General features: G+C 41.9%; 1 protein-coding gene across 3 annotated transcripts in view; it reads left to right on the forward strand.

Annotated features, from left to right (window-relative positions):
- Positions 1-2,961: 2,961 nt before the first annotated feature.
- The window catches only part of plekhg3 (pleckstrin homology and RhoGEF domain containing G3), a 115,517-nt gene continuing 101,550 nt past the window's right edge, over positions 2,962-16,928 (forward strand). For 2 of the 3 annotated variants that reach the window (XM_090242553.1, XM_090242554.1), the window contains exon 1: positions 3,054-3,469. The gene's annotated coding sequence lies outside the window, so the exon portion shown is untranslated. Of the gene's footprint in view, positions 3,470-16,928 lie in introns of all 3 variants that reach the window. The other variant, XM_036984732.2, reaches the window with a different exon arrangement.

A 16,928-nucleotide genomic window follows, 5' to 3' on the forward strand; every position in this document is an offset into this window, starting at 1 on the left:
AAATTATTTTTTTACTAATATTTTCTATTTAAAAAATGTTGTACTGTCCCCACTCAAATAAAGAAATACTTACAGTACCAGTCGAAAGTTTGGACACACCTACTCATTCAAGGGTTTTTCTTTAATTTGACTATTTTCTACATTGTAGAATGATAGTGAAGACATCAAAACTATGAAATATCACATATGGAATCATGTAGTAGCTAAAAATGTTAAATCAAACTATATTTTAGATTCTTCAAAGTAGCCACCCTTTGCCTTGATGATAGCTTTGCACACTCTTGCCATTCTCTCAACCAGCTTCACCTGGAATGCTTTTCCAACAGTCTTGAAGGAGTTCCCACATATGCTGAGCACTTGTTGGCTGCTTTTCCTTCACTCTGCGGTCCAAATCACCCCCAAACCATCTCAATTGGGTTGAGTTTGGGTGATTGTGGAGTCCAGGTCATCTGATGCAGCACTCCGTCACTCTCCTTGGTCAAATAGCCCTTACGTAGCCTGGAGGTGCATAGGGTCATTGTCCTGTTGAAAAACAAACAATAGTCCCACTAAACGCAAACCAGGTGGGATGGCGTATCGCTGCAGAATGCTGTGGTAGCCATGCTGGTTAAGTGTGCTTTGAATTCTAAATAAATCACAGACAGTGTCGCCAGCAAAGCACCATCACATCTCTCCTCCATGCTTCACGGTGGGAACCACACATGCGGAGATCATCCGTTCACGTACTCTGCGTCTCACAAAGACATGGCGGTTGGAACTACAAATCTCAAATTTGGACTCATCAGACCAAAGGACAGATTTCCACCAGCCTAATATCCATTGCTCGTGTTTTTGGCCCAAGCAAGTCTCTTCTTCTTATTGGTGTCCTTTAGTCATGGTTTCTTTGCAGCAATTCGACTATGAAGGCCTGATTCACGCAGTCTCCTCTGAACAGTTGATGTTGAGATGTGTCTGTTACTTGAACTCTGTGAAGCATTTATTTGGGCTGCAATTTCTGAGGCTGGTAACTCTAATAAACGTATCCTCTGCAGCAGAGGTAAGTCTGGGTCTTCTTTTCCTGTGGCGCTCCTCATGAGAGCCAGTTTCATCATAGCGTTTGATGGTTTTTGTGACTGCACTTGAAGAAACGTTCAAAGTTCTTGAAATTTGACTGACCTTAATTTCTTAAAGTAATGATGGACTGTCGTTTTTCTTTGCTTATTTAAGCTGTTCTTGCCATAATATGGACTTGGTCTTTTACTAAATAAGGCTGTCTCCTGTATATCACCCCTACCTAGTCACAACACAACTGATTGGAATAAACGCATTAAGGAAAGAAATTCCACAAATTAACTTTTAACAATGCACACCTGTTAATTGAAATGCATTCCAGGTGACTAACTCATGAAGCTGGTTGAGAGAATGGTGAGAGTGTGCCAAGCTGTCATCTGGGGCAAAGGGTGGCTACTTTGAAGAATCTAAAATATGAAATATATTTGGATTTGTTGAACACTTTTTTGGTTACTTCATGATTACATATGTGTTATTTCATCATTTTGATGTCTTCACTATTATTCTACAATGTAGAAAATATGCAAAAAATAAAGAAAAACCCTTGAATGAGTGGATGTGTCAAAACTTTTCATCTGGTACTGTACATGTGATTTTGTCCTTGAAACATTTCATTGAAATACTGCCCCTTCTGGGGAGTGCCAATTTGGTGGCCGATGTCTATTAAGCCTCTCATTGGCCAATACATAGCATATGCAATCCAGGGTTTATATACATCATTGCTATAGATCTGTGGTAAGGGGCAGCTTTTACCTTCAAGTGACATGACGGTACTGTAGGCCTTCTTGCCTGAGAATAATATCCGCAGTATGCATGATATGCTAAACAGTATATGCTTTATTCAGGAGGGGGAGTGTGAAGTGTCTATATCAATTTCACATCCACAAGGGTCACATGCAGATAATCTATTGACTCCCCCATTTCCGATATGAAATGATTGTGTGGGTATAAACAATTTAGATAGGTTACGTTTCTGCCATATTGCCTAATCTTTCCAGTCCTTTCATATCTGTGATGAGAAGTAAAAACAGTTTTTGGGATAGAACAAAACTTTATAGAATGCTCTTTTTTAGTGTCCCCTTTTCCACAAAACACACTCTTATGATGTGTTCAAAATATTCTGTTGTCGTGTGATGTTCTGTCAGGGGTCAACGCAAGGTCATGTTTACAGATTTGATGTATCACAATTCTCCCACAGCAGCTGCCAATCAACCAACCTTCCAACAGAAACTGTTTGAGGTGATTGAGAGATAACATAGACAGTTCAGATAATATCTTTCCCCTTCCTGGAGAAGACAGACTACGGCCCCAGTTGAAAAACGACTAGATGGGACAACTAAACAAGCAGTGGGTGTGGATTAATGGAAACTGGCTCAACACCATTCTCACACCTGTTCAATACATTGTAATCCCTTGGGGAGAGGGAATGACTGCAAGATCCATCACTCTCACACACTCAGCCGGCAGGAAGTCAGCCATGCTTTAATGTAGGCTATTTCTCGCAGCTATTTGTCTGACATTGCAATGCTGTTATCATAGATTATCTATGGCTTTTATACTGGTGGAGCGGGGATAGATGCCCAATATGGACAGTAGTAGTTCTTGCAGGTGTAACAATTCCAACACAGTGTTCAATTCTCACACATTTGATAGTGATAGATATGCTATAAAATGTAATGTGTCATGACACCATATTGCTTTTAGAGATTATGTGAGATAAAGAAGCTAGATTACTAGAGAAACAAGCAACAAAAATGGATTGATTGTGCATTTATATAGATATTTGTTGGGTGCATTCACCATCTCATTGACCGAGGGGAACATGACACGTGTTGTCACACCTATGTAGCCTACACCTTCAATAAACATGACAATCATCGCATATTTAGGGACTGAGACAATACGAACACTAGCCTACAGTATTGCTCGTCACGCCAGCCCACTTTTTAAAAAATGCCTCGTGCATCTCAAGCAAAGGATGACTTCCTGCTGACGCATGTTTTACATTTCATTATGCCGTGAAGAATCGTGGTGCATTCTAATCCAACGCTAGCTGTTAAACATAAAAAAAAAAAACTTCGATAACTGTGTTTTCTTTATTTGCATCGTCTTTTTGATGCTGACAAAAAGACGATGCAAATATATATATATTAAAATAGGTTCAACGAGGGACGCAGGGGAAAGGGGGCGGCGTTCACCAGTCAGTGGAATTCATGAAAACCACTGTACCGACAGACTCAAACACTACAGTTGGCCTACATCGGCTCGTCCAGGCGCAGTCAAACTCCTCGGAATTATAAGAACGTTTTGAACTTTTAGGGTCATTGAACAACTGTCAAATAATACTGCGAATGTAACCGCAACATTGTCGTGCCACAAAGGAGTTCTCAGTAAAGTTTTAGAAACTTTCAGCACTGCGGTAAGTTGCAAAAGTTCATTTTAAACCCTGTCAATTGATGAGATGTGAAAGGTTACAGCTGATACAGTATGATGATGTGTCGGAAATGTGCCTTTCGTCGAATTCCTTCGTCGGTTGTAAAAAAAATAAATCTGATTCCTTAGAAAAGTTATTTATATGTCTGTCTGACAACATGGAGGGCAAACAACGTAATGTCGTGTTAGTTGTTGTATATGAGCAAACTGGCAGCTTAACGCAAATAATATGCAATTTTGTGGTCATCATCAGCTGACAACACTGACAGACCATTGTTGAACAAAGGCTTTATGGTAACATTGTGACCCATTTTAAAAGTAACACGTTCAGATGCCTGAGATAAAAGCAGCTCTCATAGTTTTGAAACATTCTGGTGAAGTTGTTCTATGGTTTTGAGGAGTATATCAATGATCCAATGTTGGGACGGCTTACAAAAAGCCTAATCACTGACAACTTGTCATACTGTCAATGCAAAAGAGAGAGAGAGAGAGAGAGAGACCACAAGTGGATGGCAGGTAGTCTTAAGGGTTAGAGCGTTGGTTGCTAGTTCAAATCCCTGAGCAAACCATGGTAAAACAAATCTGTCGACCTGTCCATGAGCAGGGCACTAAACCCTACCCACCATCAATAATGTCTGATCCCATGCTGTGACCCCACTCTCAGGAGTGGGATATGAAGAAGAAAAACCAAATCACATTTCCATTTCACCTCACTTGTACAGGTTACACACTTGTACATATGTGGAACGGGACACATAAATGTATTTATCATAGGATGCAACGTGTCCATGAGCAGGGTCTAAAACCTGGATCCACAGGAGTAACCAGCGTCTTAACTGTTTGCCTAGACCAGGGGTGTCGAACAAATTTTGCCCCGGGGGCTGCATTCAGTGTTCAACGGAGGATCGCTTGGAAAATTTGCTGTTTCCTCGCTGGCAAAATTTGCAAACAATAGTCCTCTTTTCAATACTCCCTGACCGTCGAGCTTTAGTTTCAGTGATTTATTAGCGAACTGGACACGGTCAAGAAACTGTATAAATCTAAGTCCATTATCATTTCTACCCAGTTTTGATTTGGTTGTAGTCATTTGAAAGAATATTAAACGTTTTTACTAAACCCACCCTCCGGCTTCGCAGGCAGTATGTTTAATGTGTTTGACCCCGGTCCTTGAGGGAATCCTCTCGTGGACCGATGGTGACACCGATCTTGAGGTTGCAGACGAACATGACGAACTGTGAGCCCGACTCATGTACGCATCTAAGTGCTATCAATCCTGTTTTAATGGCCAAATCTCTCAATAGGAATAGCTAATTTCTTTGCAATTTAAAAAAAAAATTCAGCTATTTTCTACCATACGTCCATATAGTATTTCACTAGCCTATATTTTCAGCCTCCGATTACTCCAAGGTAAGTTATTTAATACATCAATGCCTGCACCTTGGGTATGTGCGTCATTGTAGAGTCAACCTGGCAATTTGTCCATTTACATCAGCTGATTGTATTACAACAGCCTGTGGGATAATTGCTCTGTTGGCCTAGAGATGGGTTTGCTCCACACTTTTCTAAACACCGCTAAGCCTGCTACTGCACCTGAGCATGGCCACCTGAAAAAATGACCATCACGTGCTGCCCACTTGTGAAACCACACTGGCCACAAGGCCAGTGGATTCAGTAATGTGTTGTCGATAGTTCAATGTCTGGTATCTCTTTCTGAATGAGTTTCGATGGGCCAAAGGCCTTGCATTCCTTAGGTTAATGACCTTTCAGACAGCACAGCCTGCAGACATATTCGAGACATCTCTGCATTTGTTGTGAATTTCTGTTCCTTTCACACTACTAAGGATTCTACAGTTAATAACCAAGTATCATCGTCCTGTCACCTCCAGTGTCAAGCCTCAGTCACCTTCTGCATTACCATCCATGTTCATATCTTTCTTGCATAGCGCAGTAGTGCCTGGGAATAGAGCTGGGCGGTATCCAGATTTTCATACAGTTTCTGTACCATAATGAGATATATGGTAATACCAGAAGTGCGCACAAGGGGCACTATTCAAAATCTTTACACACAAAACAATTTGTGCAACAGGGATCTTGATCCAGGAGAGGATTGTATGTCTCTGCTGTAACCAAGAAATGAATCTTGATGTCTAGCCACTTAGCTAGCAAGTAAGCAAATGTATAGCTGGAACCCTGAGCTGGATGACATTTTATTTGATACATCTTAGATTTCTTATAGTTTATACTTAACTTCTAGTTAGTCACAAGCAGTGGTGTAGCATGCACCCTCCCGTGAGGTGGGGATGCCCCCCTCCCCGGTACAGAAAATCACACAGTCGGTATTTTGAAACACACCTGTATATACGGTATAAAGAATATATCACCCGAGCCGACCTGTGAATATCTTTGTGGACCAATGAAACACAGGTTGTTATCTCATCACAAACCTCGTTATCAGTGTCTTGGTCAACAGAAACAACCTTGTGGTTGTTATTTGGGCTTTGTACACTGCCACCACTGAGCAAATAGATATTTGCTGTTGTGCATTATGAACATGTAAAATGTTAGGGGATAATTTGTATGTTTTTTTATGTCAATGAGTCATTGTAAGATATGTTGAATCAATGGCCTAAGTTATAAGCAATGTTCACATTGAAATAATGCAGCCCTTGCCAACACAAATGTGGTTGCCAGCAGGCTAGTCACTCTTTCCACTGCCACACTGGGCATCATGCATATGACAGAGCACGGTATCTTTCTTTATTCAGATGGAGAGACTTCCATCAACATTTAAATGTGTGGAACGATACATGGAAATGCTGAAGGAATCAGTTACAGATAAAGGTACACCGCATTGCAGAATGTTAGCTCTTTATCAGCGGTGTTAATCCTTCCTCCCGTAAGCTGTTCTTCTAGCAGACATTCTCATTGGATATGGACGCGAAACTACATGTGTCCTTTAACCTTTCTAGGGCAGGCGTTCCGCTAGCGGAACCCCTCAACAACATTCCGCTGAAAAGGTAGCACGTGAATTTTTAAAAAATGTTTTAAATTTTTTTTTTTAAATATGTAACTTTCCCACATAAACATCTTGTTTATTGGACTTGTTCATCTTTCATGTATGTACCCATAGTGTCCGATTTAAAAAAATAAAATAAATTAAAAAAAGCTTTACTGTGAAAGCACAACATATTGAGCATCAATCGTTACAAAATGAAACTTGAGGGACCGGACGTGGAGACGCTGTACAGAGAAGCAGCTCATTTTGGAGGTTAATACTGAATGGAACTGTGATGATGATGAGGGATAGAAACACCAAAATAAGCTTGTTTATGTTAGGTTATAGCCAAGTAAAAAAAAACACACAGCCATTTTTCCAGCCAAAGATAGGAGTCACAAAAAGCAGAAATATAGATACCTTTGATCTTCATCAGATAACACTCATAGGACATCATGTTAAACAATAAATGTATGTTTTGTTCGATAATGTGCATATTTACATCCAACAATCTGTTTACATTGGTGCGTTACGTGCAGTAATGTTTTGATTGCAAAACATCTGGTGATTTTGCAAAAATACTTAAACTTTGATAAAAGATACAAGTGTTATTCACAGAATTAAAGAGACTTCTCCTTAATGCAACCGCTGTGTCAGATTTAAAAAAAAAAAAACTTTACGGAAAAAGCATAATCTGAGAACGGCGCTCAGAACCCAAAACAGCCAGAGGAATATCCGCCATGTTGGAGTCAACAGAAGTTAGAAACAACACCATAAATATTCACTTACCTTTGATCTTCATCAGAAGGCACTCCCAGGAATCCCAGTTCGACACTAAATGACAGATTTTTTTTACATTTATGTCCAAATAGCCACTTGTTGTTAGCGTGTTCAGCCCAGTAATCCATCTTCATGAGGCGCAGGCACTTCGTCCAGACACCTTGAAATGTTCCGTTACAGTCCTTTAGAAACATGTGAAACGATGTATGGAATCAATCGTTAGGATGTTTTGAACATAAAACATCTAATGTTCCAACTGGAGAATTCCTTTGTCTGAAGAAAAGCACTGGAACGAGAGGTAACTCTGTCAGGAGCGCGCGTTATGAGCCTCAAGGCACTCTGCCAGACCACTGACTCAAAGAGCCCCTCCTTTATAGTAGAATCCTCATTCAAGTCTCAAAAGACGGTTGAAGCCCTAGGAAGTGCAACCTCATCCATATCTCAATGTGTATTCGGTAGGCCAAGCTTTGAAAAACTACAAACCTCAAATGTCCCACTTCCTGGTTGGATTTGTCTCAGGTTTTTGCCTGCAATATGAGTTCTGTTATACTCCGACATCATTCAAACAGTTTTAGAAACCAGAGTGTTTTCTATCCAATACTAATAATACTATGCATGTATTAGGATCTGGGACAGATCTGCAATTGATTGAATTCAGTCTCGTAATGTTATAATACAGCGCATTCGGTCAGAGCCCTTGACTTTTTCCACATTTTGTTACGTTACAGCCTTGTTCTAAAATTAGTTACATTAAAAAAATTCTAATTTAATATACACACAATACCCCATAATAACAAAGTGAAAAAAAAAGGTTTCTAGCAATGTTTGCAAATGTATAAACAAAAAAATCAGACATAAGTATTCAGAGCCTTCGCTAGGAGAGTTGAAATTGAGCTCAGGTGCATCCTTTCTCCATCGATCATCCTTGAGATGTTTCTACAACTTGATTGGAGCCCACATGTGGTATATTCAATTGATTGAACATGATCTGAAAGCCATACACCTGTCTATCTAAGGTCCCACAGTTGACAGTGCATGTCAGAGCAAAAACCAAGCCATAAGGTTGAAGGAATTGTCCGTAGAGCGCCGAGACAGAATTGTGTCGAGGCACAGATCTGGGGAAGGAAAGCAAACATTTCTCCAGTATTGAAGGTCCCCAAGAACACAGTGACCTCCATGATACTTAAATGGAAGAAGTTTGGAACCACCAAGACTCTCCCTAGAGCTGGCTGCCTGGCCAAACTGAGCAATCATGGGGGAGAAGGGCCTTGGTCAGGGAGGTGACCAAGAACCCGATGATCACTCTGAAAGAGCTCCAGAGTTCCTCTGTGGAGATGGGAGAACCTTTTCAGAAGGACAACCATCTCTACAGCACCCCACCAATCAGGCCTTTATGATAGTGGCAAGACGGAAGCCACTCCTCAGTAAAAGGCACATGACAGCCTGCTTGGAGTTTGCCAAAAGGCACCTAAAGACTCTCAGACCATGAGAAACAAGATAATCTGGTCTGATGAAACCAAGATGTGACACTTGGCAGTTCAATCTGGAGGAAACCTGGCAGCATCCCTACGCTGAAGCATAGTGGTGGCAGCATGATGCTGTGGGGATGTTTTTCAGTGGCAGGGACTGGGAGACAAGTCAGGATCAAGGGAAAGATGAACAGAGCAAAGTACAGAGAGATCCTTGATTAAAAACATGCTCCAGAGCACTCAGGACCTCAGACTGGGGTGCAGGTTCCCCTTCCAACAGGACAACGAACATAAGCACACATCCAAGACAACACAGGAGTGGCTTTGGAAAAAGTCTCCATGTCCTTGAGTGGCCCATGCAGAGCCCGGACTTGAACCCGATCGAACATGTCTGGAGAAACCAGAAAATAGCTGTGCAGCGACGCTCCTCCAACCTGACAGAGCTTGAGACGATCTGCAGACAAGAATGGGAGAAATTCTCCAAATACAGGTGTGCCAAGCTTGCAGCATCATACCCAAGAAGACTCGATGCTGTAATCGCTGCCAAAGGTGTTTCAACAAAGCACTGAGTAAAGGGTCTGAATACTTATGTAAATGTGGTGTTTTTTTTTTTAATACATTTGCAACAATGTTTAAACGTGTTCTTGCTCTGTCATTATGGGGTATTGTGTGTAGATTGAGGGAAAACAATTTTATAGTAAGGCTGTAACGTAACAAAGTGGAATAAGTCAAGGGGTCGGAATCCTTTCCGAATGCGCTGTGTGTGTGTGTGTGTGTGAGATATATATATATCTCACACACACACACACACACAGCGCATTCGGAAAGGATTCCGACCCCTTGACTTATTCCACATTTTGTTACATAAAAATATATATATAAAAAAAAGGTTGTCCTCTCCATCCTCCATCAATCACGCCCTCATGCTGGGACTAGCATTGTGAAGCATTTCTGAGTGGTGGAACATGTGGAAAGTATGCAACAATAGGTCCCATGTGTAAGGGCTAAGCAGTGTCAAGGCAGGGGCAGTGGTAGGCACACCCAGTTCCTCTCTGGGATGACTGAATCTGGCCTGTGGCTCGCAGCGCTGGGGTGCCAATCCAGTCTCACCATTTTTCTGATCCCAGACAGATAAAGGCCACCCTGTGGGAAAAGAAACCGTTAGCACAAAAAAAGGAAATATGAGCCATGTAGGCCTACAAAGGCACCAAGCCTCAAGAACTCCATGATCCTCAAGACATTTTGTCCTATATTGTCTGTTGCTGAGATCTGGTTGATCAGCGGCAGCTTCGTGAATCAGGTGCAACTGGCCCTGGAGAAAGAAAGCGTGTTTGACATTTTGCTGCGATTGTCTCCCGATAAATTCCTGCCCCCATCGACATGTGGCAAAGGTCTGTGATGGAAATATGAAAACAATGCGGTACAGTGTGTCAACAGTCTGTTGTTCATTGGACAACTGAGGCATGTGGTATAGTTTTTACGTTCTTTGTTTGGAACATAATGCTCAGTCAACATGCCATCGCTATTCATGCCTCTGGGACCTTCGGTCTGTACATACAGTTGTTTGACTAGTACTACCCTGAACAGATGGCTGACTAGTGCTACCCTGAACACATGGCTGACTAGTGCTACCCTGAACACATGGCTGACTAGTGCTACCCTGAACACATGGCTGACTAGTGCTACCCTGAACACATGGCTGACTAGTGCTACCCTGAACACATGGCTGACTAGTGCTACCCTGAACACATGGCTGACTAGGGAATGCAGTACAATGTCCTTAATGGTCTAGCAGCTACGGCTGTATTTTGCTCTCTGACCTACCCTGGCGTGCTTACAATGAGCTCAACTGTTGCCGTGACGACATGTAAATTATCAAGCTTACTGCTTAGGTTCTTTTATAGCCAAGTGTGTGTTGCTAACCCTACAACCACGAAGGGCACATACACAAATGAAGGAAACCCTGCTCTAACAAGGACAGTCAATAGTGGTGGTGCAGGAAGCCTACTGCATTTGTGGAAGGAGGGCTTTGAAATGCTCTGCTGGGCCCAGTCCACATGCCATGAATTCTCCATTTTACTACTGTCTGCCTGCGGTCCAACTCCGATATCACACAATGGACTGGGGATGGAATGCTGTATGAATACACTCGCAAGGAAGAGTCTGCTTTATGTAGACAGTAACTCCTGATGCTCTAATCGAATAAGTATTTTCTGTCTGTTGTCAATAACAGTACACACTTCCCCTAGTGTGTGTGTGTGTGTGTGTGTGTGTGTGTGTGTGTGTGTGTGTGTGTGTGTGTGTGTGTGTGTACAGTACTAGTCAAAAGTTTGGACACCTACTCAAGGGTTTTAATTTATTTTTTATTATTTTCTACATTGTAGAAGAATAGTGAAGACAACACTGAAATAAAACATATAGATTCATGTAGTAACCAAAAAAGTGTTAAATCAAACTATTCTTCAAAGTAGGCATCCTTTTCCTTGACGACAGCTTTCGCTCTTTCGCTCAACCAGTTTCACCTGGAATGCTTTTCCAACAGTCTTGGAAGGAGTTCCCACATCTCAAATTTGGACTCATCAGACCAAAGGACAGATTTCCACCGGTCTAATGTCCATAGCTCGTGTTTCTTGGCCCGAACAAGTCTCTTCTTCTTATTGGTGTCATTTAGTAGTGGTTTCTTTGCAACAATTCAACCATGAAGGTCTGATTCATGCTCTGAACAGTTGATGTTGAGATGTCTGTTACTTGAAGCATTAATTTGGGCTGCTACCTGAGGTGCAGTTAACTCTAATGAACTGATCCTCTGGAGCAGAGAACTCTCCCGAGTGGCACAGCGGTCTAATGCACTGCATCTCAGTACTAGAGGCTTCACTACAGACCCTGGGTTCGATTCTAGGCTGTATCACAAACGGCTGTGATTGGGAGTCCCATAGGGCGGTGCACAATTGGTCCAACGTTGTTAGGTTTTGGCCGGGGTAGTTCGTCATTGGAAATAAGTATTTGTTCATTAACTGACTTGCCTAGTTAAATAAAGAAATCACTTCCTTTCCTGTTGCTTTCCTCATGAGAGCCAATTTCATCATAGCTCTTGATGGTTTTTGCAGTATCTAAAATATATATTTTGATTTGTTTAACACTTTCTTTGGTTACTACATAACATGGAATTATTTCATAGTTTTGATGTCTTCACTATTATTCTATAATGTAGAAAATAGTAAAAAATAAAGAAAAACCCCTGGATGAGTAGCTGTGTCCAAACTTGACTGGTACTGTGATTTAAAAAAAATATATATATTTATCACACCCACAGGTCTTGCCTTAACCACTCACAGGATTTGTAAATGATATCCTAGCACAAGCTTCACAGTAGTACCATTCTGGAAGTCTGAACGGGTCATTGAGTAAGAAGACAAAAGGTATAGCAGAATAGGTTTGGCTGATGGCAGTGGCACAACAATGCTGCCTTGGATGGTTTTCAAATGACCCACTCTCTCCAGAGAGCTTGGTTCAGGAAGCTGTAGTAAGGGACCCCCCACCCTTCAATCCGTACAGGATGAGGCCTTTCCTGTTTGGAAAGGAGAGCAAGCAGCTCCCCGTCAGGGTGTCTTCCTTCAGAAAATAGGAGTACCCATTTTTAAGGGCCAGTTTCCCCAGAACAGCTTCAGTGTAGTCCTGGACTTGTTGAATGGAGACTCCCAAAGTGCTTTTTAGTCCAGGTCCAGCAATGAACTATGTCCAGGAAACAGGCCCTAAGTGGACCCCACAAGATAATTCCTGGAGCCATCAGTGCACTTTCCAAAGTGAATCTTTGGTAATTAGATGTATCTTCTAAATGACTGGAGTTGTGTATCAGGTTTGCACTGAGCTAGGTATGTTATTGGTAATTGAATGAATGGTGGTGCATGTGTATGGTGACTTTAAAAAAAATGTATTTTAAGAAAGTGGGATGCAAAGCAAGTAGACTACATCGTAAGCATAGGGTAAGTTTGTTCACAGTTTTTGGGAAAATATTTAAGTGTCGGGTGAAGTGCTGTTTGAATGATGTGGCACTGCTTTTAAAAATGATCACAGCACTTGTGAAAAGACACCCACATCTTGTCAACTGTGAAGGCTTCTTAGTACATGTCTTGTCTTGTCAAAGGACAATAACAAGCAACAAGACCTGCCTCCAAAGAGTCAGTTGTGCTCATTTGAGGTGTGGAATTTTTGCTGCTTCCATCTTGTCTTTTGTTTTCATTGCTCATCAATGACGTCAGTGACTCTCAAATTGTCCAAATGTTGAAACGAACAACAAACTGTTCTTATCAAGAATCATTCTAAGCAGAAGAAAATACAGGTTTCACAATCTCGAAACGATTTGCCGCCAGGGATGAGCTCAGCCAATGTGTATCTCCTGCCAGCAGAACTCATGATTATGAAATGGTTCCATTCCATGATCTGCCTCGTATCATGATTTTACGTGTAAGGCTTTTGTTGGCCAGTTCCATTTCTCATGTTCAGACTTGAAGCAGTCTTAGATGTAGCAACACATGAACCAAAAACACACCAAAAAATAGAATGGCCTCCATCTTGAGGCAAAACAAAAGCTCTCAAAATGTAGATTAGTCTTCAGCCAAATAAATAAATACAATTTAGAAAAATCAATAACTGGGCCTCCCGAGTGGCGCAGTTGTCTAAAGCACTGTATCAGTGCTAGCTGTGCCACTAGAGATCCTGGTTCAAGTCGCAGCCGGCCGCGACCAGGAGACCCATGGGGTGGCGCACAATCGGCCCAGCGTCGTCCGGGTTAGGGGAGGGTTTGGCCGGCAGGGGATGCTCTTGTCTCATTGCGCACTAGCGACTCCTGTGGCAGGCCGGGCGCAGTGCACGGTTGCCAGGTGTATGGTGTTTCCTCTGACACGTTGGTGTGGTTGGCTTAAGGGTTCAGTGGGCGTTGTTTCAAGAAGCAGTGGTTGGGTTGTGTTCCGGAGGGCTCACGGCTCTCGACCTTCGCCTCTCCCAAGTCCATATGGGAGTTGCAGCAATGAGACAAGACTGTAACTACCAATTTGATACCAATAATAAAATCAATGACATCCTATGATAATACAGAATTGATTTGTATACTCCATTTTCATGTCTAAGTTTCCATCCAACAAATTGCAAATATTCTAAAATGGCATTTTCCCAGCAGAGATGTTTCCATTAAATTTAATTGTTGTGGGAAAGGTTTGCCTGATGACGTAGTTCACATAAACATTAGTTTTGCGGTTTAAAAATACAATGTCTTAAAAGTCTTTCAATCAAATTTTTACTTCTGATCATCCCCTCTCCCCAACATAGCAAATGTGCCCACTCTGGTTTTGCGGGTAGGCTACAGTACCTACATGATGAAATGATTATGGACAAAATAGCAAGGTCATTTTTATTTGTCAAAAGGCAGGCAATCAACGATCATCATGTCACCAGAATAAGACCCTCGATTATTTTTTTTTTGACAATGAGCATCAAGCTCATCACTGCACTTTCACCACCCCGTGAAGTTCATCATAACTTATTTCATCTGTAGCCTAATAAACTGCATGTTTTTCCTGAGTCGTGTCATCTGGTGACTCTCAAGTGTACTTTGATATGGTTATTATATCAGCATTTGCACATGAAGGTGTTTCCACTGCCATCATTTTAGAAACAAAATGATATCCCACCTTGCCTAGCGTATTTCGTTTTGCCTACATTTGGAAAGTTTACAAACAAATTCGAGGTTTCCATCAGGCCTGTTGTGACTTTGCTTAATTGTTTTTTTTTTATCAGACATATACTTTACTTGAATAAAAAGGTTGGATAGAAACCTGGTTAGTGTGAAAATGTAAACGCATGCTTGAAATAATAACGAAAGATCATTCCATTCAAAAAAAATATATATTCTCCCTGGGCAAACTGGCAAATCTATTCCAGCTTAATGCGTGATGGTCCATATTCCATATATAGCCTATCAACTAACATCTTTCCCAGTAGGGGAATGTGTCACTCCCAGAGTCCTCTAGGGCCTCATTGGAGTGGAGTTTTAGGGATGAATCCTCACATTTCCTCTCACAGGAAGCCTCTGAAACTGAGGGGGCAGATTCACCACATGGGCATATTTTTAGTACATTTCTAACACTTGGGGTTTACCTCCTACCCAGAAAAATGGTCCCACTCATTATTTTATTTAACTAGGCAAGTTGGTTAAGAACACAATCTTATTTTACAATGACTGCTTACCCCGGCCTAACCTGGACGACGGCGGGGTAATTGTGCGCCGCCCTATGGGACTTCCAATCACGGCCGGTTGTGATGCAGCCTGGAATCGAACCAGGGTCTGTAGTGACACCTCTAGCACTTAGATGTAGTGCCTTAGACCGCTGTGCCACTCTGAAGCCCTAAGATAAGCTTCTGGAATTTGACGAGCGTGTATGGCAGTTTGAGTGAAAAAACTTCCCATTTTGTCTGCCGGCCCTTATCTGAAGGGTTGACTGGAAGCCCTACAGTAAGGGTTTTTATAGTCTACAGCTTTTCTAAGCGTAGTGACATCATACACATTTTGTGAACTAGAAATGCCACTGAGCGTGTTAGACAATGCGTTTTGAAAGTGTGTCTCAAGAAATATGCAACGCAATGGGGTGGCACAACTCATAATAATGTTGCTTTCTGACATAACAGTTCTCCCAAACTCTGTCCTGGGGCCCTCCCTGGGTGTACATTTTTGTTCCCCCCCCTTGCTCTTCACAGCTGACTCAAATAACCAACTCTTCATCAAGCTTTGATTATTTGAGTCCGTTGTTTAGTGCTAGGGCAAAAATCGAAACGTCCAACCCTGGTCTAAAACATACGTAAAGCATAGAGTACACCACACTTACCTCACCCAAAGCTTCAGCTGTTTCAAAGAAGTTCAGGTTTGAAGTTTTCTTCTTTGTCTTAGGTTTTTGAGTATTGAGTCATATGGACATGCTAACTGTATTAGCTGCAGCTCTTGCATATGCCATTACAGCTAATGATTGCTATCCTTGCTCTTCCTTATGGGGCTTTCACAACAAATATTATTTTTTTTTCCCGCTTAGTTCGGTTAGTTTGGACTTAACAACTTACTGTGGTTCGCTCAAAAAGTATGGTCTTGGTCTGATTCCATTCGCGCCATGGTGCGGTTCAAAGCAGGTGAGAAGTATTATTGATTGTTTGACTGCGAGCATTTGATGAAATGCACACAGTAGCCCTCAACTTAATATCTCTGAAACATTTTGTCAGCAGCAGTGCATTTTGAGGCATCTGATGCAGATTAGGGGAGAGGGTGCTATAACCTACCAGGGATATAGGCTACAGAATCTAACCTGTTCACTAGCGGTTACAACAGCTATGGTTTTCTCCCGCATGTTGTTGGAAGACCAAAGCCAAACTAATGATGTTTGGGACACAAATTATTCTTCTTGATAATCATAGAATGGATTTAGCTGAGATGTAAAAACACCCTTAGTCTCTTCTAACTTGCAACCATGAGGGTCATTTCCAGAGTGGTCCTCATTGTTAGTACCCATTCCAAAGACTCATTGAATGGGTCGTAGACCCTACAACCAGTTATGTTGTCAGGATTCAGGAAGTGAGCCAGTCAGCATCTTTTGTTGAAGCTCTGCCACTGCTACCTTCTTTTCTTGCTTTGTCCTCCTTCTCTTCCCATCTCTGTCCCTCTGGCTTGTTTTGTTTGCACTAAACCGTCAACATTTTGGCTTTGTCTCAGTTGGAGTTGAGACATTCCTATAAGAATATTTGGGGTGTATGAGAATTGTAAACATTTAATTTAACCTTTTATTTAACTAGGCAAGTCGGTTAAGAACAAATTGTTATTTGCAATGAAGGCCTACCCCGGCCAAACCCGGACGATGCTGGGCCAATTTTGCGCCTCCCTATGGGACTCCCAATCGCAGCCGGCTGTGTCTGAGGGGTCAGCTCTGTCAGTCCCCCCAAATGTCACCAGTTGATCCTGCCTAAGTTGAACCATGATGTTTCCTCTTCAGGCTAGCGTAAAGACCAATGCTGATATGCTTAAGCAATAAGGCCCGAGGGGGTGTGGTATATGGCCAATATCCATTTGGAGGAAACCTGGCACCATCCCTACAGGGAAGCATAGTGGTGGCAGCATCATGCTGTGTGGATGTTTTTCAGCGACTGGGAGACCAGTCAGGATTGAG

This window comes from Oncorhynchus mykiss, chromosome 8 (assembly GCF_057628025.1).
Source record: "Oncorhynchus mykiss isolate SJ-2025 chromosome 8, ASM5762802v1, whole genome shotgun sequence".
Classification (NCBI taxonomy): Eukaryota; Metazoa; Chordata; class Actinopteri; order Salmoniformes; family Salmonidae; genus Oncorhynchus; species Oncorhynchus mykiss.